Consider the following 26,676-nt stretch of genomic DNA (forward strand, 5'->3'; position numbering starts at 1 on the left):
GGGTGGCTAGGTGATTGGGTTCTGTTGTTGAGGTGCGTGAGCTCTAGGAAAGGTCAGAGGAAAGCTAAATCCGTATGATGTGAATTTTGAAACGGAATGGCTTTGGTTAGCAGGTATCCTTCATCTCAGGATGATGATGGAACCGGACGGATTTTTATCACACATTTCATCACTGTGCCCCTTGCAAGCAGAGATTTCATAGACACTGGGAAAGAAAAGGGACTGGACAACTTAGTCGCTAACGTCTCACACATTGTAAAGTGCACCAGACAACTTCAAGAGAGCCCAGTTCAACTGTAAAGCAGCCACGTGCAGCATCAAGCTGCTCTGACTGACCAGAGCCTCAGTAATATTTCAGGCATTGTGAGAGTCAGTTCGTATACTCAGACAGCACAGCAGGTCCACCGTGAGAGTACTTGCACACGGAAATCAGCAAGGGTTACAAATCAGGGCTCTCTGTCTGTCTCCCTCCCCCTCCCCTCCCCCTTCCTGTCTTCCCTCCCCCTCCCCCTCTCTCCGGAGAGGAAAGTTGTAACAGCCATGCTTGCTTTGTGAGTAGAGACTTGCTGCTATCTGGTCCATTAAAGCTTAGTGCTAACTCCTCTTGCTTTGGTCTTTTCTGTATTTACCTTGCAAACTGGACTTAGTTGTATGATTAACAGACAAGATTTAAGCACAAGGAATGTCTTCTCTCTAGGATTCTCTAGAGAAGTAGAACCAACCGGAGACAGAGGTCTACAGGGGAATCAATCATGAGAATTGGTGAGGGCGATTCTGGAGGTCCCAAATTCCCCAGACGGCTCTTTGTGATCTGGGCAGTGGGGGTGGGGGTGGGGGTGGCATAAGTCACATCACAGTGAAGCCTGACAAACAGAGTAATACACAGAAAGGAGGAGCTCCCAGGTCCAGGGCAGGAGACAGCAGGTATCTCTGTTCAAGGAGAGAAAGAACTCATCTTTCCTGTTAGTCAGTGTTCTGTCCTTGTAGTAGATGCCTGGAATAATCAATTTATAAAGAGGCTTAAGTCTACTGTTGCTTTGCTCCATTGCTTTGAGTGAGTGGTGGCAGAGCCCATCATAGTGAGAGGGAGCACAGCTTAGGGCGGAAGCCCAGCTTAGGGGGAGCCCAGCTTAGGGGGAGCCCAACTTAGGGGTAGCTCAGCTTATGGGGAGCCCAACTTAGGGGGAGCACAGCTTAGGGAGAGCCCAACTTAGGGGGAGCACAGCTTAGGGGGAGCAGAGCTTAGGGGGAGCACAGTTTAAAGGGAGCACAGCTTAGGGGGAGCACGGCTTAGGGGGAGCATGGCTTAGGGGGAGCACAGCTTATGGAAAATTGTTTGCTTCTTGACTGGGGCATGAAGAGAGAAAGAGGGCCAGGTGTCAGGTGCATGCTTGTAATTTCAACACTTGGGAGGCAGGCGGATAAGATGTCTATCATTCTACTGCCTTCTCCTTTGCTTAGCTCTACACCTTTTCAAAAATCCATCGTAGCCACTGCTGGTGTCGCCAAGCACAATAGACTCTAACCCTGCCTCTCAACTGCTATTGCTCTTCTGGATGTCACTGCTGTCACAACTTGAACTCTTTATGCTGTGGAACCTCCATCAAGTCTCTTCTTGACCCCTCCCCTCATCGCCTTTTACATACCTCCCCGTGACCAGTCTACCTTCCTCCTAGTGTGCCCCATCTCCTCCCAGATGTTCATCCTGCAGACGAGATCCAAGCGCCCATCGTCCCCCACCCCCGCTAGTGTCTCCCGAGCATGATGTTTTACAAATCACTCTTGAATACCTGCTTTCATCTTGCCATTTTTCACTGCAACAATCGCAGTGACTTCCCAGCGGGTCCCTCTGCCTTCAGTCCAACACCATCAGCAATCTATCTTCCTGCCGACGGCCAAGTGTCTCGATGTGAGTGTGCTCATCACAGTTTCTGGAAAAGACAGTGGAAGGTCCCACTGCAGCCACGATAATGGGGACCCACCCACTGTCTGCTCTGAAGGCCACTCACCCTCATATTTGGGGCTTAGAGTGCAATGGTCATTCACTCTGAGGCATAGGGTGGGCTTTCTTTGCTCATGCTGTCCTCCCTTCACTTTCACTCTGAGGGAAAAAACCCACTCGCTTTCCAAGAACAGGTTCAATGTCACCCCAGCCCCCATGAATTCTTCTTTAAGGCCAAGTCCTGCTTGTCCTCTGCTATCCCAGGCGCCCTGTCGGTATCAATCATGACAACGTCATGGTGAGTGCAGTGAGGTTTACACTACAGAGTTCCTGAAGGGGAAGGGCTGGACCTAAATCATCCTTCTAGACTGAGCGTAACCTCCTGGCAAACACTCTCAATACTCAACCGTGTAGTTCAGTCTTCTCACTTCCCAGACAGGGGAGAGAGAGAGAGAGAGAGAGAGAGAGAGAGAGAGAGAGAGAGAGAGAGAGAGAGAGAGAGAGAGAGAGGAGAGAGAGAGAGAGAGAGAGAGGAGAGAGAGAGAGAGAGAGAGAGAAGAGAGGGGCAGAGAGAGACACACAGAGACACAAAGAAAGACAGAGAGACAGAAAGAGATAGAAAGACAGAGACTAAGAGAGAGAAACAAAAAGAAAGACAGAGACAGAAAGATAGAGAGGTGATGATGGCCTCGTGTGGTTTTTTTTGTCAGGATTATTTCATGGAAAATGGAGTGTACTCAGGGGTGGGGGTGGGGTGGCTTTAAAGTCAAAAGGAGGAAGCCCCGTGTGGTTGCACATGTATAATTCCAGCAATCGGGATATTAGATGGTCATAAATGAGAGGCCAGTCTGGGTTCCATAATGAGACCCCATCTCAAAAGCAGCAAAGGCTTTGGTGTGGCTCAGGTGGTAGAGTGTTTGCCTGTACAAACCCTGGGCTCGCCCCTCAGCACCACATAAAGTGGGTGTGGTGGCACACACCAGTGACTTCAGCTCTGGGAAGCACAGGCAGGAGGACCTAAAGTTCAAGGCCATCCTCGGCTGGAGAGTGAGCTGTGTTTTATTTCTTCTTAAAGCACGACTAATGAGGAAGCATGAAGGAAATGAGGGGTGAGTGTAGAGTGGAGAGAAGGAGGAAGTTCCTCTCACAGAATCCAGAACTTCCTCTCCAAGCACAATCGCTAGCTCAAGATTCCAGAAGTATCTGCTTCAGAGACTCAGGGGTGGAGCCTGGAAGGTGGTGGTCAATAGTCACACAATGTGAGAAATTCTCCTCTGATGGACAGACCGCTGGCATCCCAAGCATCATGGGTGTGATCATGACCCCACACTTTTGCTCTTTCCACTGCACACCTGGGGAAGCCAAGGAGAAGCCAAGCCTTTCTCCCACACGAAGGGCACGTCCCTTCCCCAACCCTACAGCGGATGATAGCTGTCACCTCTTCTGCCGTCCCTGTATAACTCGGATGCTGTGCTCACAAGCCTGTCTCCACAGCCAAACCATGAGCTCTTCCGAGATGACATCACTGCTCTGTGCTCCGGCCCCGGCATTCACAGGCAGCTTGATCAATACTCAGTGAATCAATGAGTGGATGTGTGGACTTGGTCCAAACTACAACATAAAGTCAAGGCTGAGTCCAAATCCCAAGGTTCCCTGTCGAGTGACCCCCATGGCCTGGGTGGTCCAGGCAGAGGCTGGCCTGGCTGAGAATGCAGCCATGGTGTTGGCTGGCTCCCCGACCTTGTAGGATACACCCAAGCTCTCCAAGTCTCATGACATCATCTCTAAAAGGAGAAATCTGATCCATTGCACTGACCTCACAGAGCTCTTCCGAGGCTTAATTGGGATGAGCCCCGGAAGCTGTGGACACTAAGGAAGCATTTGATACATGTTAATTTCAGTTCTTGTGTCCTCTGCTGCCTTTGTACACCAGGCCAGGCGCTCACCCAAGAGGAGCCTGACAGGAAGCCTCGGCCCTTCTGAAGTAAGGGAGCTGTAGGGACAATTCACACTCAAATGTCAAAGTCAGCCAACTCTTTTTCTTTTGTCACTGGGCTCCTAAGAGCAACCAGAAAACAAAGGAAATCCCGTGGCTTAGGACTGCCCCTCAGATACAGGAATTTGGCTCCTAAAGTGGGGGAACCCCAGCTCATAACCCAAATCAGGAAACTAACCACAGGCACCTGTTTCCCAGTCTCCAGCAAAGACAGTATGGAGATGGAGGCTTCAGGGATGACTCTCAAAGCGCTCTTGGCTGGTCTCCCGGGCGGAGCAACCAGCTGTAGCAAGAGCACACAGCACTGCGCATGCGCTCTGACCTTAGTGGGAGAGTTTAGCTGAACTATTGGGAATACATGCCTGCCACAGCCCGAGCCCGTCCCACACAGGCACAGCGTGGCACATATGGGGACTCAGGATGAGTCTTTCCCAAGCAGAAGTCCTCTGTGGTTGTGAGGACTGGATTACAAGCCCCAGCCCCAGCCCCAGCCCCAGCCCCAGCCCCAGCCCCAGCCCCAGCCCCAGCCCCAGCCCCAGCCCCAGCCCCAGCCCCAGCCCCAGCAGCTGAGATGACAAGAGCTCAAACGACTACAGACTTGGAAGTCCAGAAGCCATGTTTAAACCACTATATTTTTATTTTAAAACCACTCCTTGGCTGGCCATGGTGGCGCATGCCTTTAATCCCAGCAATCAGGAGGCAGAGGAAGATGGATCTCTGAGTTCGAGGCTAGCCTGGTCTACAGTGCGAGTTCCAAGACACCTACGGCTACACAGAGAAACCCTGTCTCAAAAAAACCAAACCAAAAAATTAAAACAAACAAAAACGCCAAACAAACAAACAAAACAAACCAACAAACAAAAAAACACCACTCCTTGGCTGTCCAAATCTGAACTCCAGGAGTTGTTGACCTTGACCTCTGGTTCACATGCCCTCTACTGGCTCTCCACCATTTTATCTCCTGGGATCGACCTCCATTCTCAATCGCTGGATGCAACTCATTTCCCTTTGTCAATTGCATGGGATACTCTGCCCCACACTGGTTTTCCTGATGCACTTACCCTGTCTAGTTTCTCACCAGACGTTAAGGTCTGCCAGAGTCAAATCCTTAGCTCCCCTTGCTCACTGAAAGGTATTCCCCATGTAGTAGAATTCAACAAACATTCATGGACTGGGTCTCTGAGACCACGTGCCCTCTCTGATTACGCTGCCCTCCTATCTGCCCACAGCGGTCCACTCGAGTCCAGCTTCCATGCGTTTCCGGGTGACACTTTCTCAAAATGTCTGTCTGGTCTGGTGTCTACCTTGGCATTTGATCGTCTCCTTATGCTCCATTCCAGCCACCTTCCGAAAGCGCTGCCCCTCTGCCACAGTGGCTTTGGCCACAGCCCCTGAACCTCCAGAGGGGCCTGGGCTGGGGTTATGCTGTCCTTCCTCCTCTGAGATGGCCTTCCTGACATGTATGACCTTGTATGACCACATCTTCCCACTGTGGGATCTCATAGGCCCTTAGTAGTTTCTCTGCTGGGGAATGAATATGCCTGGCCCCCAAAGCTCATGCATTTAAACTTAATCTCCAGTGTAGCAGTACTGAGAGCTCTTTACAAGGTGACTTAGTCATGAGGGCTTTGTCCTCATCAGTAATGTCATGTTGCTATCGCAGGGGAAATTAGTGGCAATGCATTCCTGACAGAATGGTGACAGCCCTGTCTGTCCCTCCAACACACATATTGTCTTGCCATTCTGCCTCCCAGCCTAGGAGGCGGTGGCCGGAAAGACCTCACAGGAAGTAGACCTCTCCCCAGCTCCACCTTGGACTTCTTGGCCTCCAGAACAGTAAATCACATAGGTGCAGGCATTTGTTTAGTGCAGTGCTGGAGCCTGGTGTCCTGCATACAGTTTGCCACGGTGCATTCTTCAAACCTGCTGATTCAAGTTGTCCCCTGACTTTTACATGTGTGTGCATGCACACACCCAGACACAGACACATATACATGCACACACCCACACACGCACGCACCCACACATGCACACACACCGTACATGAGCACATAAATAAATGATGCAATTTAAAATTAAAACACAGTGAACAATAAATAGAGAAGAGGCTCAAAAAGATGAGGTGGGTTCCCAATCAAAAGGAAACTAACAGAGGGTCTTCTCTGCCAGAGGGGAAGAGACTCCGCACGTGACTGCTCCACACACAACCAAGTTGGTCATTCTGAGAATATTTATCTATCAGAGAACGGCTGAAGGCAGCCATATGACAGGGACCAGGAGACCAGCAGAGGGGACTCCAAGCAAGATTCCCACCCTCAGGGAGCCTGTAGTCAGGAGGGGAAGTGTACGGCACAAAGCGAGTTAAACACTGTAACCTCCAAACAACCATGAACTGAAGTCACACTAAGTGCTATGAACAGGAAGTACAGGCTGACTGTGTGAGTATGATAACCACACAGCGATTGCCTGAGGCCCTGGTACACATCTGGTAGGATGGCCACAGTTACACCGACCCCCACCACCACCACCGCCACCACAACCATTCTGTTGTGCAATCCTGCCCTGTGCTCTGAGCTTTCCTAAGTCAAAGTCTAGCTGCTCAGATGTCCCTCCAGGTGGCCCTCTGTGGTCACACCATGAAGAAAATGCAAGTTTTCCAGGGTATGGCCACAGGGGTATCAGGGGATGGGGAAGACCACAGTCCTAGACAGTAAATCATACACAGAAAGTACAGTGCCTTTCTCACAGTCTCGAAACCCAAGGAAGACCACGGTCTGACATCTTACCAAAGGCACGGAAATATCTTTTGGAAAGTCAAAGTGTTACTTAAGCAGAAAGTAATTGACTCTTCTGCCTGGGTTTCCAGCTCAGTGGGTGCCTTGGTTGACCCAGGATAGTGAAACCAGAAGATTTTCCAACCTTGAATGGGCTAAGGATGGCTAAGGGATGGAGCATCAGAAAAGTGAGCCTTGGCTGACCCCTTGTGGTCCCTGGCTCTCAAAGACTGCTCGTGGCTATCCAGTGAGGTTAGACAGAAGATTCAGTTGCGTGTGAACAGTCTGTCGCGGAGTGGCACTTGGAATGATAACTGCTCTTATTTGGGGGAAAAATATGTTGAGGATGTAATTAGGTCAAGGACCTTAAGATGAGATCATTCTGGATTACTCAGGCAGGTCTTAAGCCCGATGACAACTGCCCTTAGCATAGACAGAAGCAAGACACACAGAAAAACCTCATCAGTGAGAAACTGGAGCCTTTCTAGAAGCTACAAACAAGGCAAGAGTGGATTAGTGTCCTTTATAGTGTTTGGGGGACAGGATTGCCCAAAGCAAGTGGTTTCCCAGGACTGTCCTGTGGGCAGAACACACTAGACTCACTTTGACATTCACTGACTATGGGTGATAGCTCCGGTTAGCTTTTTCCCACCTTCCCCGTTCCGGAGAACTCAAGGGCACCTTCGTGATGGCTGCTGTTACTCACAGGGTGGTCCCAGATCTTTCACCTCTGACAGATCCAGTTGTTGTTGCAACATAGTCTACCCTGATCTACTTAAGTCCAACATGTTTTCTTCCATTTCAGTTACCTGCCTGAGGCATACCTGGGACAGATACATATTTTGAACGTATGGAGAAAGAGGCCCCCAGACTCACCATATCTGGTCCTTCCCGAATCTTGGAGAACTGAACTAAATTGGTTTTAAAACTCAAATGTACCCCACAACTCTTTTCCTAATTCACTAGAATGAATTCTTTCCTAGCTAGTATCAACTTGAATTTGCATAGAGTCTTGGAAACTGTTAAATATGCAACATAAAATTCAATAGTTTGGGACTGGAAAGATGGCTTAGCCGTTAAGGCGTTCAGCGCTTGCAGAGGATCCAAGTTTGGGTCCTGGCACTCTCATTGGGTGGCTCACGGTCACCTATAACTCCAGCACCAGAGGCATCAGATGTCTTTGGCCCTCATGGCACCTGCATCACATGCTAGACACACACAAACTTACACATAATTTAAAAAAGAATGAAAAATAAAACTTTAAAATTCAGTAAGTCTAGCACGACGATCTATGTTATCGGTTCCCATGTTAAAGCAAATGCCACAGACTGTGTGGTTTGGGCAACAAATATTTATTTCAGGACAAGATGGAAACCAGTTTAGTATCTGTAGAGCGCCTGCTTTCTGGCTTGGGGGCCATGTCAGGATGTGCTTAGAGGCGACAGCTGTGTCTTCCTGTGGCAATCATCAGAGACCAGCTCTCTTCTTACAAGGGCACTAACTCTATTCATGGGGGCTCCACCCTCATGACCTAATCACATCCCAAAGACCTCAAACACCAGCCTTTAGGGAACTAGGGTTCACCATAAAAATGTGAGGGGACCCAAGCATGAAACCTACAGCAAATACATTTCAATGTTCTTACAAACTCAGGTCAGGCCAGTTCTGCCTGCCTGTGGTTGAAATTCCAATAACAAGGTTTTAGGAAATACTCTTAACCTGAACCGATGAGTAAGCTAAGTTATAACACTCATAATCATAACAGACCACATCTGTAAAGTCAGCTGTGGTTTCATATCTGTCCAATTGTAGCCTCATAATGGCCTTGTCCACAAGGAGTGAACAGGTCGGTATTTTTGCCCTACTTTTGGGCAAAAACAAAAGTTGAGTGGGATGAAGCTAGTTCCTCGGGGTTGTGTCACTGGGGATGTCAGAGATCAGAACCAGAACACAAATCTTGGTTATGCGCTGTAATGCCCTGATAACAACGGTTCCCATTATTATCCAAGCGGTTCAGCAAGATTTTATATACAGTGTGAGTGTGAGTGAGTGTGTGTGTGTGTGTGTGTGTGTGTGTGTGTGTGTGTGTATGTGTGAGAGAGAGAGAGAGAGAGAGAGAGAGAGAGAGATTGGAAACCATTTCTAACGCAAATGTTTTAGTCATCTCCAACCCAGCCACTCAGTTGCACTCAGCAGGCTAATTTGGACTATCCTCATTCATGGAGAAAACATTGCCATCTGGTGGACCTTGAAAATATCAGTTCTCAGGACACACTCCTAGACTGTTTCCTGTGGCTGTAACGAAACACCAGAGACGGGGTGATTTAGGAAAGAACTTTATTTTGATTCATGGTTCCAGAGACTTGGAGAGCCTTTAGGTGCTTCAACTACTGGCAGAGAGTTAAGCAGATTTAAAGAGATGCTGTGGTCAGATGCCATTCACAGCAATGTGTTCCCTTGATGAACAATCTAGCCTCATAAACAAAAACTCACTCAGTCGCCTAATCGCATCTTAGAGGCTCTACCGCCTGACACCATGACACTGGGAACTAGATTTAAACACGGGTGTTTACCACACCTGGATCACAGAACACACCGAACCCCATCACATCTCTATCTTCCCAGTTCGTTAAGCCCAGTGTGCATCCTAGAGTCTGAGATACAGACATGGTCTATATCGTAGGCCTTGGCTTCAAAGACTATTGAGGTAGGCAAGGAGACAAGACTCGCCATGTGAAATCATTTGTCCACTGTATAAAGAAAATGGCTACGTACTGATATGTGTGATCCTAGACATGGCCCTTGGTCTTTGTTCTTCAATTTTCTTGCTTATTAAAAACAAGAGAGAGAAGATACAATAGGCATGCCTATCCGGATGACTGGGATAGAGACGGGAGATTGATCTCGAAAACCACAGGGCTTGAGGATGGTATTTTATAGAGAATGGAGGTCGTGACTCACGATGGCATCAGGACTTTGAGACTGGCTGGCAAGAAGAGTGATAATCCCACTGGGGGATAAGAAAGATGGCTCATTTGAAAAGTAAATGGCAAACTTAGATATGATGTGAAATGATGCCAGGACAAATATGTGGCGATTTCCAAGGTGGATGGAAAGAGATTTGGAGTGAAGAAAGATGGGGGCTGGGAAAAGCAGGAGCATGTGGTAGTTGGAGGCAGAGTTGTCTTACTGTGTAAAGCAAGTGGTCTTACAGCTGGAAAGTATAGGACCAATGGCTGCTGTGTATTAGTCACGGTTCTTTAGAGAGACAGAATGGAGAGGGGCAGTATACATGTATATTAAAGGACTATTTAGAGTGCTGTGGTCTGGCTAGTCCAGCAGTGGCTGTCCCACAACAGACAGCACTCTCGGTGCCCCCAGCTACACCCTTTCAGCACGCAAGATTCCCAAGCAGCTGAACTCACCTCCGATTCCTGGCATCTGTGTCTCTTCCAAAGGCTTCCAGTCACGAAAAACACTGCACTCTATTCGGTAAGGAAAGTGGACACACGTTAACTCTAACTCTCGGTACTCGCATTGGTTTGTGAGTCTGATCACGCTAGAGCTCCTGACATGAAGGGATGTTTGTCTCCATGGAGCGTGGCTTATCTTAATAAGTGTAGAATGTGAATTATGTTAGCTCCTCTCTCTAGGTCATCAGCAATATCACTGAAAATTGGTTAAGGAAGGTGGCTCATGAAACCTCACAAGACGTTAACCGTTCTTTCCCAGATATCATAAGCACCATTCTTTCTGTGTGGGGCATGATAATCCTCACCTCTGCCCTCTGCCCTCTGCCCTCTACCCTCTACCCTCTGGCCTCAGTCATCTCCCTGTAGGGGAAAGTGGATCCTCGAAGGACAACATCGAAAGTACTCAGGTAGCGAGTAGCCAAGCAAGCTCTTTGGAGAGGCCTGTCTGCCCTCATGGAGCAGTGGCTCACTACTGGTCAAACAGCTCCTCTTGAACACCAGACATGGTTTAGGAAGCACTCAGAGCAAGGTTCTGACTAAAGGGCAAGCACGGCACAATACATTTCCAAACCTGCCAGGTCCATGAGCTCAAAATGTTAAACAGAAGGTACGTGAAGCAATATTGCTTGTTGAGCTGGCCCTTTGCACCCTGAATCTGCACCGATCTCACCCATTCGCACCATGGAGGCTTCCCTATTCCTTCAACTCAATGTCCTTTGTAGAGACCTGGAGTTGCATCTATGTAGCTTGGGAAATGTCCTGGGCACCTGCATGTTTGCCACCTCACCTGCATGGTTTTCCTGCTCACAGAAAGGCTATGAGACCAAACAGCTCTGAGGATTTCTCGGCCCTTGATGCTTGTGGCAGCAGACCAGAGCCAGTAACCTCTGCGACAAACCACTGAAGGTCATGACTAAAGGATAAATTCCACTCCTCTCTCTATAAAATGAACTCTGTCCTCCAGGCATGACATAGTTGTCCTTGTCTTGAAATCAGAATAGCTATGATTACTGACAAGAGACCCTCCTCACAAGATCAAAGCCAACTATCACATCCTCATGGTAGGAGGAAGGCGTCGTCAGCCTGAGATTGCAGACACCACTTGTTTTCCTGCCCACCTCTCACTCCCTGCATGAGGGTTTGGAGGGGGGACTAGAGCGTGTATGAGGCAGAAGGTTGACTGAGGATGCTGTCTCTAGTGGTGGAGCTTTGATGAGTTGTCATCTACACAGGGGCTCTGCGTTTCCGAAGTCACCCATCCTCCTCTAAGTGACTCTTCCCTTGTGCTTTTATAAGTAACTTCAATGAACTCATTGGCTCACCAAGGCAAAATCGTTCCTTTGATCCATTGATGTCAGGCTGGGGCTGAGTGGGCATTTCTAGAGAGCTTCCTGGAGGAGGTCACCAACACTCACAGGGGTGTGCTTTCCTCAGCGGCTCACCCAGCACTTACCTTCCATACAGGCAAGCAGGCGCTTCAACTATTCAAGCCAGATCCCACGAGTGTGACGCAGAGTTGTAGCGATACTCCCTCCCCATCATGGCTTTGTGGCTTAGGAGAGATACCTAAGGAGGAAAGGTGAGTTCCTGGTGGGCGGTATCCACTTAATAAAGGTGAACCAGGAATAAAGGTTCACAGGAAAGTCGCTGTGTCTGCCACCAGGCAGAGTAGAGCCAGAAGCTTCTGTAGCACGGACTCTGCACATAGTGGATGCTGAGCACACATTCGTAAGGAAGAGTGCACTGAGGCAGGCTGGGAATGTGACTCAAGCTGCTACTTACTGGCAGAGCCCTTAGCAGACAGCAGGCTCTTCTTTTGTCTCTTGAGACTATTTCCAAGGTCTGTGGTTTCTACCCACTGAGATGCTGTTAGGCCTCCACTGCCTCGGTCTTTCAGGGAGGTACTCATCAGATTACTGAGCTAGGAGGAGAAACGGGGCCTTCAGACGTAGCACCATCCTATAATTCTGCTCTTCCTTTGGGGTAGGCTCCTGGCTTGTGGAACAGAGAAGCTTTACTTGGGCCATGAAGTCACGGGATTCAAGGGCACGGGTAGAAATGTCAACTCCGGGAATTCAGGTCAGACAGTCCTCCGGCCTGGAAACAGGCATATGTGAACAACTGGCCTTCAGTGAGCAAAGTGGTTTGTGGACCATAGACTCTTTCACCTTCCTCAGGAACCAGTTAAGGAAAGGAAGGAGGGATATTTTTTTCTACCCCTATATGACCTTAAAGCAATTGGTACCCCATCTCTAGATGTGAGTTATACTATCCATTTATTTTTATTGTAGATTTAATGACTAGCCCAAGGTGACACAGGGGGGAGCTAGGACTCAGACTTGTCCATGTTTCACACCAAAGAATGACCGAAGCCTGTCCTGTCGGCCACACTGGAAAGTCACCGTGTCCACCTGCAGCAGAGCACACTTTCAGTCTAACAAGAGGGCGAGAAGAACGCCCTTCCCCTGAAGGGTTAGCCTGGGCCTATAAGTGAGCTTCCCCAGCACATCCGGGTGAACATGGGGTCAATGATGTCATTGGCTCAGCCACTTTTTTTAATCAAGCCCGAGAAGACGTCATTCCAAGAGTCTCCTCCCTGCGCATGCGCAAGGCCCATCCCGGTTGTCTTGGCAATCATTTCCCTATATATCCCTGTATGCGGTCAGGGTGAAGTGGGCTTCAGGCCCGTTCGTTCTCCAAGGTTTGTTGACACGGCTGTAGGGTCCCATGATTCACAACAGCGTACGAGCCCATCTCTTTTCTGTGACAATCCTTTCAATATCCTGGCAAATGTTTGTACAGGCTCCCCTGTTCCCCATGTGGCCAGAGAGGCAAGGAGTTTAGAGTCTGGCAAAACCTCTGCCTTCTCCTTCCTTCTTTCTTACACCCCCCCCCACCTCCCCTTTCTTCTATTTCTCTCTCGATAGCAGCTTAGTTTTCTGCATTTGAAATATCGTGCCTGGCTGTAAACTTCAAGGATGATGAACTGAAGGAGGCCCTGGTTCTCTGGCTCTGTAGTTGAGGGACTGGGGCACAGAGGAGTTAAGGGACCTGCCTGGGGTCCCACAGCAAACAAGTGCTGAGCTTTACCTACTCAGTTCCTTGACTTTCCATCCCATAGACATCTCAAAGTGCTTCGGGTTTAGTTTCAAGGACCAAGTAACCCAAGGAAGCATAAACACCCCATTCCCTGGCCTGCAGAAAGCCAAGACCTGTTCCATCAGAGCTTGGTCCCATCATCTGCCCCCTTCCTGACATGCAAAGACAGTCCAGAGCCATGGTCTCTATATCCCTTGATCCTTCACACCAGACACCCCTCCTATGTCTTTTTATAGCTCTTTCCAGATTGTTCTGGTCTCTACTCAATTGTCCCCCTAAAACTGTCCTTCCTCCTATCATTTTCTATGTCCCCGTCCAACTGCGCAGGGCCCTTATGCCTTGTAGAAATGCCACCTGCTTGTTCTGGTACAGAGGTCATGGCTTTGCTTGGTGAAACACTGTATCCTGGTGTCTGCCACTCATGGGTGATGAACACGTAACTAATTCATTTGCTACTAATACACTAAGGATTGACAGTTGTCAGAAACAAAGTGTATCACTGAATATAAGCTACCCAGGAAGCCACCATGAGACTCAGGAAGAAATTCAACCACCTGGATAGCATCATCGCCATGAGCATCACCAGGTTTTAGCTTCATAAAATCAGATTTTCTGCAAAACCTGGGACACCTGGCTCTGAGGGGAGAAAGCAGAAGCATTTCTACTCCTTAGGTTTGAGGTCAAAGAGCAGAAATACAGAGAGAGGGAAGTAGAAAAACCCAAGCCCCATTGAGGCACACTTTCCTGGAAACATGCTGTCCTTACAAGACAAATGAGTTTCCCTGTGATTATATACGTCCCTTACTGGGTCCCCTCACTAAGGGGCTCCCTGCCCCACCATACCACATAGCTGCTGCTTCTCTCTCACTCAGCACCTCAGACACACAGGCTGTTGGCTGTCAGTCACTCTTTCATCTGCCTGCAAAAGTAGCAAAGAAAGTGTCCCCTGTAAGCACTGAGCCGTAACCCAGAAGTGAGCAGGTATATCCTGGCCTCTGGTCCTGGAACCCCTTGATATCAGTGGTGAGCAGGCCCATGTTGCCAAACCCGCTGGTCTCTTTTCCATGACCAGTAGCATCAGAGAGCACATGGACTCCCAGAAATACTTTCCTATCTCCCGAATCCCCAGTCAAAGGAGGAGGGCGGGACCACATCAAGAATGGTGATTTGAAAGAAAATAGTCCTCACAGGGAGTGGTACTATTTGAAAGAATTAGAGTTCGAGGAGAAAGTGTGGCCTTGTTGGAAGAATCATGTCACTGGGGTGTGGATTTGAGATTTCACAAGCTCAAGCCAGGCCAAGTCTATCTGTCTGTCTGTCCTGTCTCTGTCTCCCTCCCTCCCTCCCTCCTCCCCCTCCCCACTTCCACCCCTCTCTGCTGCCTGTAAATCCAGATGTAGAACTCTCAGCTCCCTTTCCAGCACCATGTCTCCCAGCATGCCACCTGTTTTTTGCCATGACAATAGTGGACTGAACCTCTGAACTATAAGTCAGTCCCAATTAAATGCTTTCCTTTATAAGAGATGTTGTGGTCCTAGCATCCCTTCACAGCCATGGAAACCCTAATTAAGACACCCAGGCATCCCGTGCATTCCTCTCTGGTGGTAGCACCGAGATGTTCAGATGGTTGCCCGAGTCTTACCCTGCTATTAGCCCAGGCTGGAGCAACTCTGTCTACAGAACGTGCAGAGGAGCTAAGCAGGTATGTGGGACCCTCTGCCTCTGCTCTACAAATGTTCTGAGGGAGCCCCATCCCACATCTCTGGAAGTCAGCATTGCATTCATGCTGTATTTTGTTGTCTATGTTACTGTAATGTTTTCAGTCAATGGGTAACAGTAGCATGACAGACACTGCTCCAAGCAAATCAGGTGTATAAGTTAATTCTCACGATTGACCTTTGCAAGATAGGAACATTTTCAGATGTGGAAACGGAGGTACAGAGTGATCTATGATCACACACCTGGTAACTAATAGAAAGGGATGTTAGGGAGTGGAGCAATGACTCCGAGTTTAAGAGCACTGACTGCTATTGCAGAGTTCAGCACCCACGTAGCAGCTCGCAACCATCTGTAACTCCAGTTCCAGGGAATCTGACACCCTCTTCTGGTGCCCTATTCTGTCTTCTAAGGGCACCAGGCACATGGATGGTGCACAGACATACACATACATAAAACACCCACACACATAAAAATGTAAAAGGGAATCTTTACCTAGTTCATTTGATTCTATTGTTCGATGCTCTTAGTGGTTTTCGTTACCATGTATGTATATGGTGTGTGTGTGTGTGTGTGTGTGTGTGTGTGTGTGTGTGTGTGTGTGTATGGGGTGTGTGTGTATGTATATGGGGTGTGTGTGTATGTATATGGGGTGTGTGTGTATATGTATATGGGGGGTGTGTGTGTATGTATATGGTGTGTGTGTGTGTATGTATATGGTGTGTGTATGTATATGGTGTGTGTGTATGTATATGGTGTGTGTGTGTGTGTGTGTGTGTGTAGGTTAGAGGGCTCTATGACATTGTTTCTCTCCTTTCATCTTTTCCCTAGGCTCTGGGGATCCAACTCATGTTTGCCAGGCTTCCACAGAATTTGTTTTTTTACTTTTTATTTTTATTTTATATTTTGTTTATCATACCCCCTCAAGATAGTTTTATCGATATTCACAGTTTGTATTTCTTTGATTATGATAACTGTATACATGTTTTAGGGTTTCACTACAACCAAATTCTGACCTGGAAGTTCTACTCTTTCAAATTCTTTGAGGTTTTGTTTATTTGTGGGTTAGAGTTTGCTTATTTCTAAGAAAGCAACTGCAGCTGACTTAATGGAGAAGGGGCCTTAGTTCTTAAAACATAGGGACCCTACACAAGGGCAAGGACATAGGTCAGACTGTTGAAAGGACACTCAGTAAATATAAGGTCATGGAGTGCTCCCCACCTCCTGTCCTCCCACTCTCTTGTGTGTCTATCTCACTCTCCTGTGTGTCTGTCTCACTGTCCTGTGGGTCTATCTCACTCTCCTGGGTCTATCTCACTCTCTGTGCATCTATCTCACTGTCCTTGTGTCTATCTCACTCTCCTGAGTGTCTATCTCACTCTCTTTGTGTCCATCTCGCTCTCCTGGGTCTATCTCACTCTCCTGTGTGTCTATCTCACTCTCCTGGGTCTATCTCACTCTCTTGTGTGTCTATCTCACTCTCCTGGGTCTATCTCACTCTCCTGAGTGTCTATCTCACTCTCTTTGTGTCCATCTCGCTCTCCTGGGTCTATCTCACTCTCCTGTGTGTCTATCTCACTCTCCTGGGTCTATCTCACTCTCTTGTGTGTCTATCTCACTCTTCTTTCCTCTCTTTTTCTCCTTCCATTTCATCTGTCTTCAATGCATATGTAAGATCACAACCATGTTCATAATGTCACGAGTCCAGCATATTCCCATGGAAGATGCCCCAGGGTCAAGTGTCCAAAGGAGTCAGTCAAGGCCAGAGACATGAAACAACTTCGTATTAAACAGTTTCTGGGACTCTGAACATAGAAGTGAATGTGGAGGGAGGGGGTAGAATGAGTAGGAATTGCTTATTGTAGTCAGACTGAACATAGGAAATGTCACTTCTGTCTGCTTTTTCTGATGTCGGTTATCTCTGGGCCCAGAGATTACACATGGACAGAAACGAGGTTTGTTTTGTTTCTAGAAATTTATAAAGATTTCCTCATTTGTCATTTTGTTCTCGATTACTTTTATAGACACTATATGTACTCAGATTTTTCTATTACTGCCAATTTTTGACCAATTCTGAGAGTATTTTATTGGCACACGAGTCCCAAGTATGCTGCATTCTGCATAAGAAATGTGTTCCAGTTCGTGGGGGTGCACAGTGGAATCACAAATTCTAAAGGTTATAGGAGACTCTTCACAGTCGTTTAGTCATTCAGAAGCTTGATGTCCTAACATTTCCCCCACAAAGCCCATTCAGGTTTTTCAGTGCCCTCAACCCACCAGGAAGTCTAGTCCATTCACAAACTTCTCAGACAGCCAGGAAGTTTACTCTCTTACTGACCCAGACCTGACTTTCCCACCCTCTCACGTCTTCCGTGTCTGGGTTCTAACATGGTGTATCCTTCCCTGACAACATCCTTTCTTGTTTTTCAGATCCATTTTTAGAAACACAAAACCAGAGTCCCTCCTTCTAGATGCCTTTTCCCGGCAGCTTCAATCGCACTAAACATGTCACAAGCTTTAATTGGGAAGCAAGTACTTTAGCCTCAAAAGTCCCTGTTGAAAGTCCTCACTTTAGAAGGGATCCTTGGAAAAGCTAGGTTATGCTTTCCTTGCCTTACTTTCTGAAATCTTAAAATGATTCTGCTGGGGCGGGGAGAAACAGGCAGGGGGGGGGAGGAGGAAGGGAGGGGGAGGAAAAGAAAGAAGAGGAGGAGGAGGAGAGGAAGAAGGAGGAGGATGAGAGGAAGAGGAAGAAGAGGAAGGAGAAAAAAGAAAAAGAATTTGTGTTTAGGTTAGAGGACTTTGTGGGGTGAGCCCTCTGGAGAGACAGCTCTTAGTGAGTGAAGCAATTTCAAGGGATTCCCCTCTCCCTGACATTCACAAATGCTCTAGGGCTTTCTGGCATAGTCTGTCTGTGCTAGGTCCATTTCTGTTGTCACATGCCACCCCCTACCTTTCCCCTGAAATGCTTCCCAGCACAAGGGGAGCAGAGCCCCTGGCCAGAACATAGGAGGATGCAGCTGTCAGAAAGAGCACTGAGACCCTTCCTGCCCTCCAGCTTCAGAAGGAAAGTGTGTCCATTCTTGGGTCTGGATCCTTTACAGACCTGGACCAGCTGTCCCAGCAAAGGGTGATGCTCTTTCTTAAGACTTTACAGAGATGGTCTGGTAGTTCCCACCATAGCTCCTTGCACAGCGTCTAGGTCAGTGGTTCCCAACCTGCGGGTCACAACTCCTTTAAGGCCATTGGAAATATCAGATATTCACATTATGATTCACAACCTTATCAGAATTAGTTGTGAAGCAGCAACGAAAAGAATTTTATGGTTGGGGGTCACCACAACATGGGGAACCATCTTAAAGGATCGCAGCACTAGAAAGGTTGAGAATCACTAGCTCCTCAAAGTGTCAGCTGATGGGAACCAGGGGTACCGCCCCAACAACTGTGGGGTTTTATTCATGTAGCCCAGGTTAGCTGTGGAGTCAAGGCTACCCTTGAACTCCTAATCCTCGCCTCCAGTTCCAGAATGCTGGGCATACAGAGATGTACCGTCACACTCAGCAATCATCTTGTAGATGAACAAATAGATCTAATGAGTCCAGTGGTGTCAAGTCATATAAATGGTGAACGGTATCACCAGGGTCTAGCAAGGGGCCTGGCTCAGTTAACACATGCAGCACAAGTGTTCCAAGGAAGAGATTCCCATCTCTTACTACAAGAGAGGACCTCTCTTCTCACTCATATACACTCATCCCTCTTCAGGAAATGGGGACCCACTAACTCCATGGTAAACACAAATGGGGGGATGTGTGAGAAGAAAAAAATAGCAGTCTGTAAAGACCACTCAGCAGTTAAGGGCACTGGCTGCTCTTGTAGAGGACCTGGGTTCGATTCCCAGCACCCACATGACAACTGGCCACCATCTGTAACTCTAGTTCCAGGGGATCTAGTACCTTTTCCAGCCTCCACAGGCACCAGCCGTGCATGTGGTACACAGACATACACACGGGCCAAACACCCACTCATACATGTAAAATAATAATTTAAAAAAAGTACAATTCAAGAGTGGCATCGTCTCTCATTGTCACGCCTTCTGCAGAGATGACATCGAGGCCCACTTGCTGCTTGGGGACACCACCCCTCTGCTCATCAAACACACCCCAACATTACATGTTCTTCAGCAAGTCACACTAATCTCCAAGAGCTGTTGCAATTATCCAGCTGACATACCGCTATGATTTATGAACATAAATTAAACAACGAAATGGTAATATTTGGCTTGTTTTTCATTAGGTCTTTGACATTTTCATGGGATCTTGCAAAATTCCGACCCCATGCACAGGGCAAAACCACAGTCCTACTTGCTCCATCTGTACCATCCGCTCCAAACAGTCGGGGACAGTGTCAGGGTCACCAGGAAACTCTTACGTATATTACACTTCCCCGGGCATTGAAGTGCCCCTGTTTCCCACAGCCCATCTGGTCATCTTGGTTAAACAAACGGTCTTAATGAATGGCCTCCATTTGATGTTTGCAGAAGGAAGGGACAGCGTTCCAAACAGTAAGAGCAGATTCCAGCAAGCTGGGGTGGCTTTGGTCCCATCTGCCATGTGTCAGCAGCAGGTCCTCACGGCCAGTGACCACACAGACACTGCCGCCACCCTTAGGAAATGGTCAGTGGCAACACAGAGTGGTTTAGAGTTTGCCATTTGTGTTTTTGCTAATAGGGGACAGAGAATACCACCGTGTAGCTATCCCATCCAGCACGGTAGAGCGTGAGTCATGGGAGCAAACATCACCCTCACAGAGACGCACACTCTCCTCCCCCACGCAAGTTCACACACCTGGGTCATCTGTCCTGTGGGGCTAGAGGACAGAAGCATATACCAGAAAGACAAAGCCTCAAGCCCCGGCTCCCTCACAGCACCACAGCATCACACTGTCTGTGCCACGGCTGCTCCCAGAAAGTCCCCTTGAGGATGCAGAAGAGCCTGAGGCTTAGGGCTCAGACATGTCTTGACTCTGCCGATTCTCAACTGTGAAATGTGAGGAAACTTGCTGGATCTTTCCCCCCATGTCTTTACCTCTAAAGTGGAGAGAGTCCACCTAGTTCAAAGGGTTGATATAGGTTTTATATAGGGCAATTTTTTTTATAAAAAAACCAGTTCTACAGTAGTCGAACAATCTCTTCCTTTTCTGTTCTACAAAGCACGTTCCTTTGAATATCTCTCAATGAAGCCCAGCCAAGAAACTGAGAACCTAGATGAGGGGTGGAGTGGGGGAAGCAAGGATTTCAATTCACACTTGGACGTTCACTACCTACGTTCTCTGAGCCTCTTCATCTAAAGTAGGGAAATGCTGCCTGTCTCTAAGAGACACCAAGGGTTAAAGGAACACAGAGGAGTCTTAAGCAGTCACACACACACACACACACACACACACACACACACACACACACACACACCGCACCACCACCACCACCACCACCATCATCATCCACTGGCTGTTGTGATCTTTTAACAATAGATGCTGAATTGATTCTAATCAAATCTCAGAATCTCAGGTCCATAGGTATCCCAAAGAAGAGATGGAGACTCTTTCATTTGAGGCAGAGGCTTCTCCTCTCAGGACATTCCCAGGGGATGTTCATGTCTTCAAAATCCACATTCCCAGTTTAAAAGAAAGAAGTCTCTGTGGAACCAGCCTGGATCGTGCCCGGTGAGTTGCTTTCTGTGTGATTTACTCTCGTTCCTCGTCTTCATGTTCCTGAGAGGCTTCTGTGAGGTGATGCTGTGCTTTCAGGGGGAAAATGGTACTGAAGGAAGAAAAAGTCGTCTTCTCCATTTGTACCTCTTTCTTTTTCTTTTTTTTCTTTTCTTTCTTTCTTTCTTTTTCTTTTCTTTTTTTTTTTTAACAAGAGAACAGCTCCACATTGGAAAGGTAGCCCATGCACAGGATGACAGAGACGAGAGCAAGCAGAGGGTCTGAGGGGAGCACTAGCTGCTTGGGTTCTGCGGCCTGACAGACACTGTGAGAGCCCGCTGGAAGTCACCATGGTCTGAGTGTGACATCTGCATGTGACAGTCGGTCAGCAGTACCCATGCCAGTTCAGAGAGCTTATGAGGAATATACTTACAGCCTTAACAAGGTTGCCAAGCAAAATTTTCCACATTAAGGTTTTGAGAAGTGGTGCTCTAGTTCATGCAATGAGGAGTTTGAGGGCCGTGATATTGGGTTTTTACCCTTGCTCCACTCTTCACTAGCTGCATAACCTTAGACAATGCACTTATCTCTTCTAAACCTCTCTGTCCTCCTCTGAATAGAGAGGACGACCAAACCACTCTCCCCAGCAGATTTCGAGGATTTGGAGCATTCATGTAGAAGTGTTTTGTAATACAGTAGCAGCTACATGAGAATGAGGTATTTTCTTTCTTTCCAAGGTATGTATTTTTTCCAAGTAGCTTGTGGTCTAAGGTCCACCTTTTGATCTAAGAGCAGGAGAAGCCACCCAGCTCAGTCTATTCACAATGGTCACACCCCTGCTTCTGATGTAGACAGTCTTTATGTCTTTTAGACAGGGACCAAGCCCAGGCAGTTTCCCTACATCAATAAGCTAAGCCATCCATAAAACTCCTGGGATACCAGACAGATGAGCCCAGGCCTGTAAAGAGGAACTCTCTGAACAAGGAATGCACACTTTGGGAACACATGCATCTGCCTTCGAATTCTGGCCCTGCCGTTCCTTGGCTTTCGGGTTTATCAGCTCAGCTTTCTGAGCCTTGGTTTCTTCATCTGTACCATAAAGAGGGAATAGAGGCTGGGCCAAATGGTGGTGAGAATGCTGTTGTAAGAGAGCATATGCAAGATTCTAGATCAGCATTTGTCGCACACGCTCACTAGATGACACTAGCGTCAGAGATTCCTGTTACAGTCAATAAGGGTTAAGAGAACAGCCATTACATATGCATACTTTCCAGGGTAGAGAAGAGTTTGTCCTAAGCAAGTATTTCAAGCCTGGAAGGTTAGTAGAAATATCCAGCCATTGACCCATTATTATTATTATTATTATTATTATTATTATTATTATTATTATTATTATTTCTATATATTTTATTATGTGTCATCTTATCAAAGGATTCTGCCTGCTGCTGAAAGGGCATATTCTGCTCTTTGAAAGTTAGGGCTCATTCAGAGACTGCCCCACCTAGGGATCCACCCCACATGCAGACACCAAACCCAGACACTATCCCCGATGCCAAGAAACGCTTGCTGATGGGAGCCTGCTATGGATGTCTCCTGAGAGGTTCTGACAGATCCTGACCAATATAGATGTGGATGCTCGAAGCTAACCATCGTACTGATCACAGGGATCCCAATGGAGGAGTTAGGGGAAGGACTGAAGGAGCTGAAGGGGCCTTATCTGGCATCAATGGGAGGGGAGGCCCTTGGTCCTGTGAAGACTTGATGCCCCAGGAAGTTAGAGTGGTGAGGAGGGAGTGGGTAGGTGGGTGGGGGAACACCCTCACAGAAGCAGGGTAGGGGGAGATGGGATAGGGAGTTTGCAGAGGGGAAACCAGGAAAGGGAATAACATAAATGTAAATAAATAAAATATCCAATTTAAAAAAAAAGTAAGGGCTCGTCTCTGCTCTCAGAGTCTAGACTATATCAAGTTTTAGGGCACAGGGGTGGAAAGAAAAGTTTCTCAAGAGCTGGAGAGATGGCTCAGCAGTTAAGAGCACTGACTGCTCTTCCAGAGGTCATGAGTTCAATTCCCAGCAACCACCTGGTGGCTCACAACCATCTGTAATGGGATCCGAAAGAAAGAAAGAAAGAAAGAAAGAAAGAAAGAAAGAAAGAAAGAAAGAAAGAAAGAAAGAAAGAAAGAAAGAAAGAGAGAGAAAGAGAGAGAGAGAGAGAGAGAGAGAGAGAGGAAGGAAGGAAGGAAAAAAGAAAAGTTTCTCAAAGCAGAACTGATTTTGAATGTGATTAGATCAGAGAGGACAGATCTCTCCATGTGAAAATAAAAAGGCCAGGAGTGGATGGAGGGACAATGGAAGATGACACAGCAGAAAGCCCCACTTCTCGAGCAGTTAGGGACAGCCTGACTCTAGGACAGATTGGTACCCTGGTATGACATCTTAGAGCAGAAACGGTCAGGCTTTAGTGTGGGGCGGCCACCTAGAGAGTCTCGGATATACAGACGGCTCAGAGAGTCTACATCAGCTTCGCTCAGAGTCTGTACCTTTTTATGTTTACAGTGAAAGTGGGGGAACCTTTACTACTCAGTAAAGTCACAAATTCTACGTGGTCACATAGCAAAGGCGTCGCAGCATTTATGCTTGAACGCATGTCCTTTGTCCACAGCTTTCTACAGTGCCATGGCTCTGCCACTTCCCCGGAACACAATTCTCCTGACCCCAAATATTTTTATTTTTCCATCATATTAAAGGACTCTGGGTAAATGGATGGATGGATGGATGGATGGATGGATGGATGATGGGTGTGAGGGTGCATGGGTGAACAGATGAATGGATAGGTGGATGGGTGGATGGGTGGGTAGGTGGATGGATTCCCCATATACAGGGTCATAGGTTACATAAGAAATGCTGTGAATCTGAAACTCTCTCTACTTACCATTGCTCTGGATCCTGGGGAGGGGCTGAGCTTTAGTTGATCCTGGGATTCTCTACTTCCTGTCAGCAAAACTGTGAGGATGGGAGAAGTCCCAGCTGTGCAGTCCAGCTGCCAAGAAAAGTTACTGATCTAGGGGCCAAAGGACAGGCTTGGCTACTAATATAAGACACACAGTTTCTAATTCATGCCTGTAATCACAGCACTGAGAGGGTGGGAGTGGGAGATTCTGAGGGCAAGACTAGCTTTAGCTATAAGCAAGTTTTAGTCCAGCCTGAGCATCATAAAGCCCTGATATTTTTTTAAGTTTATTTTTCAGAAAGTGGTTGGTGTGTGGAGGCCATGACATAGCTTAAGTGGTTAAAGGCTCCTGTGGCCAAGCTTTGGTGGGTGGGGGTGGGCTACACTGACCCGTGCTTATGTGAGACGTAGGTGGAGCCCAGAGGTCACCCTCAGGTGTGATGGCTCAGGAGTCTACTGCCTTGGTTTGTTTTGTTTTGTTTTGTTTTGTTTTGTTTTGTTTTTGATCCCCGCCCCCTTGGTTTGTTTTTTAAACAAACCTCTCACTGACCTGGAGTTCACCAAGATAGTTAGGATGGTTGACTGACTACTACTACTAATGATAAATTACTTGAGTTCAGTCCCAAGGGATGACACAGTAGAAGGAAGAACAACTCCTCCAAGTTGTCCTCTGACCTTCACATGCATGTTGTGGCATGCATGCATGCATGCAGTTACATGTGTGCATGTGTAAATGCATGTGTGTGCATACACACACACACACACACACACACACACACACTCATAAATTTTTAAAAAATGTTAAAGGGTTAGATAGGCTGAAGGAATTGCCGGGATCCGTTTCCCTCTGAAACTATCCTCAGGCTGTTCCAGGGACTCTGCCCCTCTGGCCTTCAAACAGTGTTTGTGTCCCAGCTTCAGATAAAAGAAACTCATGGGCCCATTTACTCTCGCTCTGTTGTTTCAAAAGTACTTCACACAAGTAACTTGCTGTGTGTGCTAGAAGGGGAACAATAAAACGCACGGTTAAGAGTATGGTTAATGCCCATTGGGAGGCAAGCTCTCTGGAGGTCACATTACCCATAATTCATTGCCTTAGACCGTTTTCCATGGCCTTCACAGCTCTGTGACAGAATGCCTACCTTGTCCTTTTCCCACTCTGCCACATAGAGTTGGAGATTAGGTGAGGAGGGAGAACTGATGTGCTAGGGGGATCCCACCTGGTGACCCTCCGAGGTGAGAATGGGCCAGTCTCCCCCTCTCTATGACAGTTCTCTTCTCAGTGCAACCCAAGTTTTACAGACACGGCCCAGCTAGCTGTAGCTTCTCCAACCCTGGAAGGTCTAGAAGTAGCAGACCTTGCTGTGTGCTGATACTTTTCTCATTCTTTTTTTTTCTTTTCTTTTTTTAGGAGCTGGGGACCAAACCTAGGGCCTTGAGCTTGCTAGGCAAGCGCTCTACCACTGAGCTAAATCCCCAACCCCTACTTTTCTCATTCTTAAGGTAAATGTGCCTCGTCCAGATCCTATCCTTTTCTGGAGAAACTGGAGAGATTGAGTTTCTCTGAAGCTCTTTCAGCAAATCCAACTTCCTTCCAGTCACATAGACCAAGAATCAGGGCAATATTACCCACCCACCCCCATATTTTCAACAGGTGACTGTTGTTGGACCCTTGTGTGTTATTCAGGGTCCTCAAGAGAAATAGAACCAACAGAAGAAGACAGACAGACAGACAGACAGACAGACAGACAGACAGATGATAAGTAGGTGGGTAGGCACATACATACATACATACATACATACATACATACATACATACATACATACATCATAGACTTGTAAGGAGTCAGCACTGCCAAGCCCAACTGTCATCATGCGCAGGAATTCCTCGTCTCTCGTGGAAAGGTCACCTTTGGTTCTATTCACACCATCAACTGACTGAAATATGGCGTAGGGCAGTTGACTTCACTCAGCTTTCAGATTCTCAGCTGAAAGCACCTTCACAGAACAATATCTGACCAGTTATCTGGATTTCAACCAAGGTAATGCACAAGTTAGCCGGCTCACTGGCGAAATCTGAGGAGGCGTATACCCCTGCCTGCCCTATTTATTCACTGGTGAGTTGCCAGTCCTATGCTTCAAGAGCTTGGATGTCACATAGTTGGTCTGAATCCAGAAAGTCTGAATCAAAGAAGCTGGGAAGTATCATTAAAATGGGGTTCTCTGAAGCCGAGCTCAAGACCTAGCATGGGACCTTCAAGTGACTCCTGTTCTGGGAGCTTCAAGCTGAGGGGGATGGGGCCTGTGGTATCTTTAAAGCACACTGTGGCTGCTCTGGTGTTCAGGGTCCTTGGGTTGCAACTTCATGGCTTCCACCTTCAAGAGCTTTCTTTCTGGGTGATGACCTGGTCTCTAACCCTGCAATACCCAAAGCTTTGAACAGAAGAGATCCCACTGGGAAAGAGTCCCAAATAAACAAGCAATAATCTTTTACTTTGAGAAAGAAATTGAGGGAGCTTGGAGAGATGGCTCAGTGGTTAAGAGCACTGACTGCTCTTCCAGAGGTCCTGAGTTCAAATCCCAGCAACCACATGGTGGCTCACAACCATCTGCAATGGGATCTGGTGCCCTCTTCTGGTGTGTCTGAAGACTGAAACGGTGTACTCATGTATATAAAATAAATAAATCTTTAAAAGAGAGAAAGGAGGAAGAAATCACACGGGCTGGAATGATGGCTAAGGAAGCATGTGGTGCTCTTGTGGGGGACCGGGGTTTGGTTCCCAGCACTCACATGGTCACTCCCAACTGCCTGCAGCTCTGCAGGATATGACACGTTTTTCTAGCCTCCACGGACACCAGACATGCACATAGTATATCTACACACACAAGGGGAAACACTAAAACGAAAAGGAAGCGACATATGACGGTGCTTGAAATTCCAGCACTCGGGAGAAAGAGGCGGAAGGATCGGGATTTCAAAGCCAGAATTGGCTACACAGTAAGTTCCAGATCAGCCTGGGCTT

The 26,676-nt window shown here is 47.5% G+C and overlaps 1 long non-coding RNA gene across 1 annotated transcript; it reads right to left on the reverse strand.

The window, feature by feature from the left end:
• Nucleotides 1-19,065: 19,065 nt before the first annotated feature.
• On the reverse strand, nucleotides 19,066-25,731 carry LOC120103580 (uncharacterized). The gene is made up of 3 exons (XR_015623493.1): nucleotides 25,481-25,731; nucleotides 23,636-23,743; nucleotides 19,066-21,841 (listed from the first exon to the last, which is right to left on the reverse strand). It is a non-coding gene; the product is annotated as an uncharacterized LOC120103580 (long non-coding RNA).
• Between the last annotated feature and the right edge of the window lie 945 nt (nucleotides 25,732-26,676).

The sequence above is a fragment of the Rattus norvegicus genome, chromosome 6 (assembly GCF_021556685.1).
Source record: "Rattus norvegicus strain SHRSP/BbbUtx chromosome 6, alternate assembly SHRSP_T2T, whole genome shotgun sequence".
Lineage (NCBI taxonomy): Eukaryota > Metazoa > Chordata > Mammalia > Rodentia > Muridae > Rattus > Rattus norvegicus.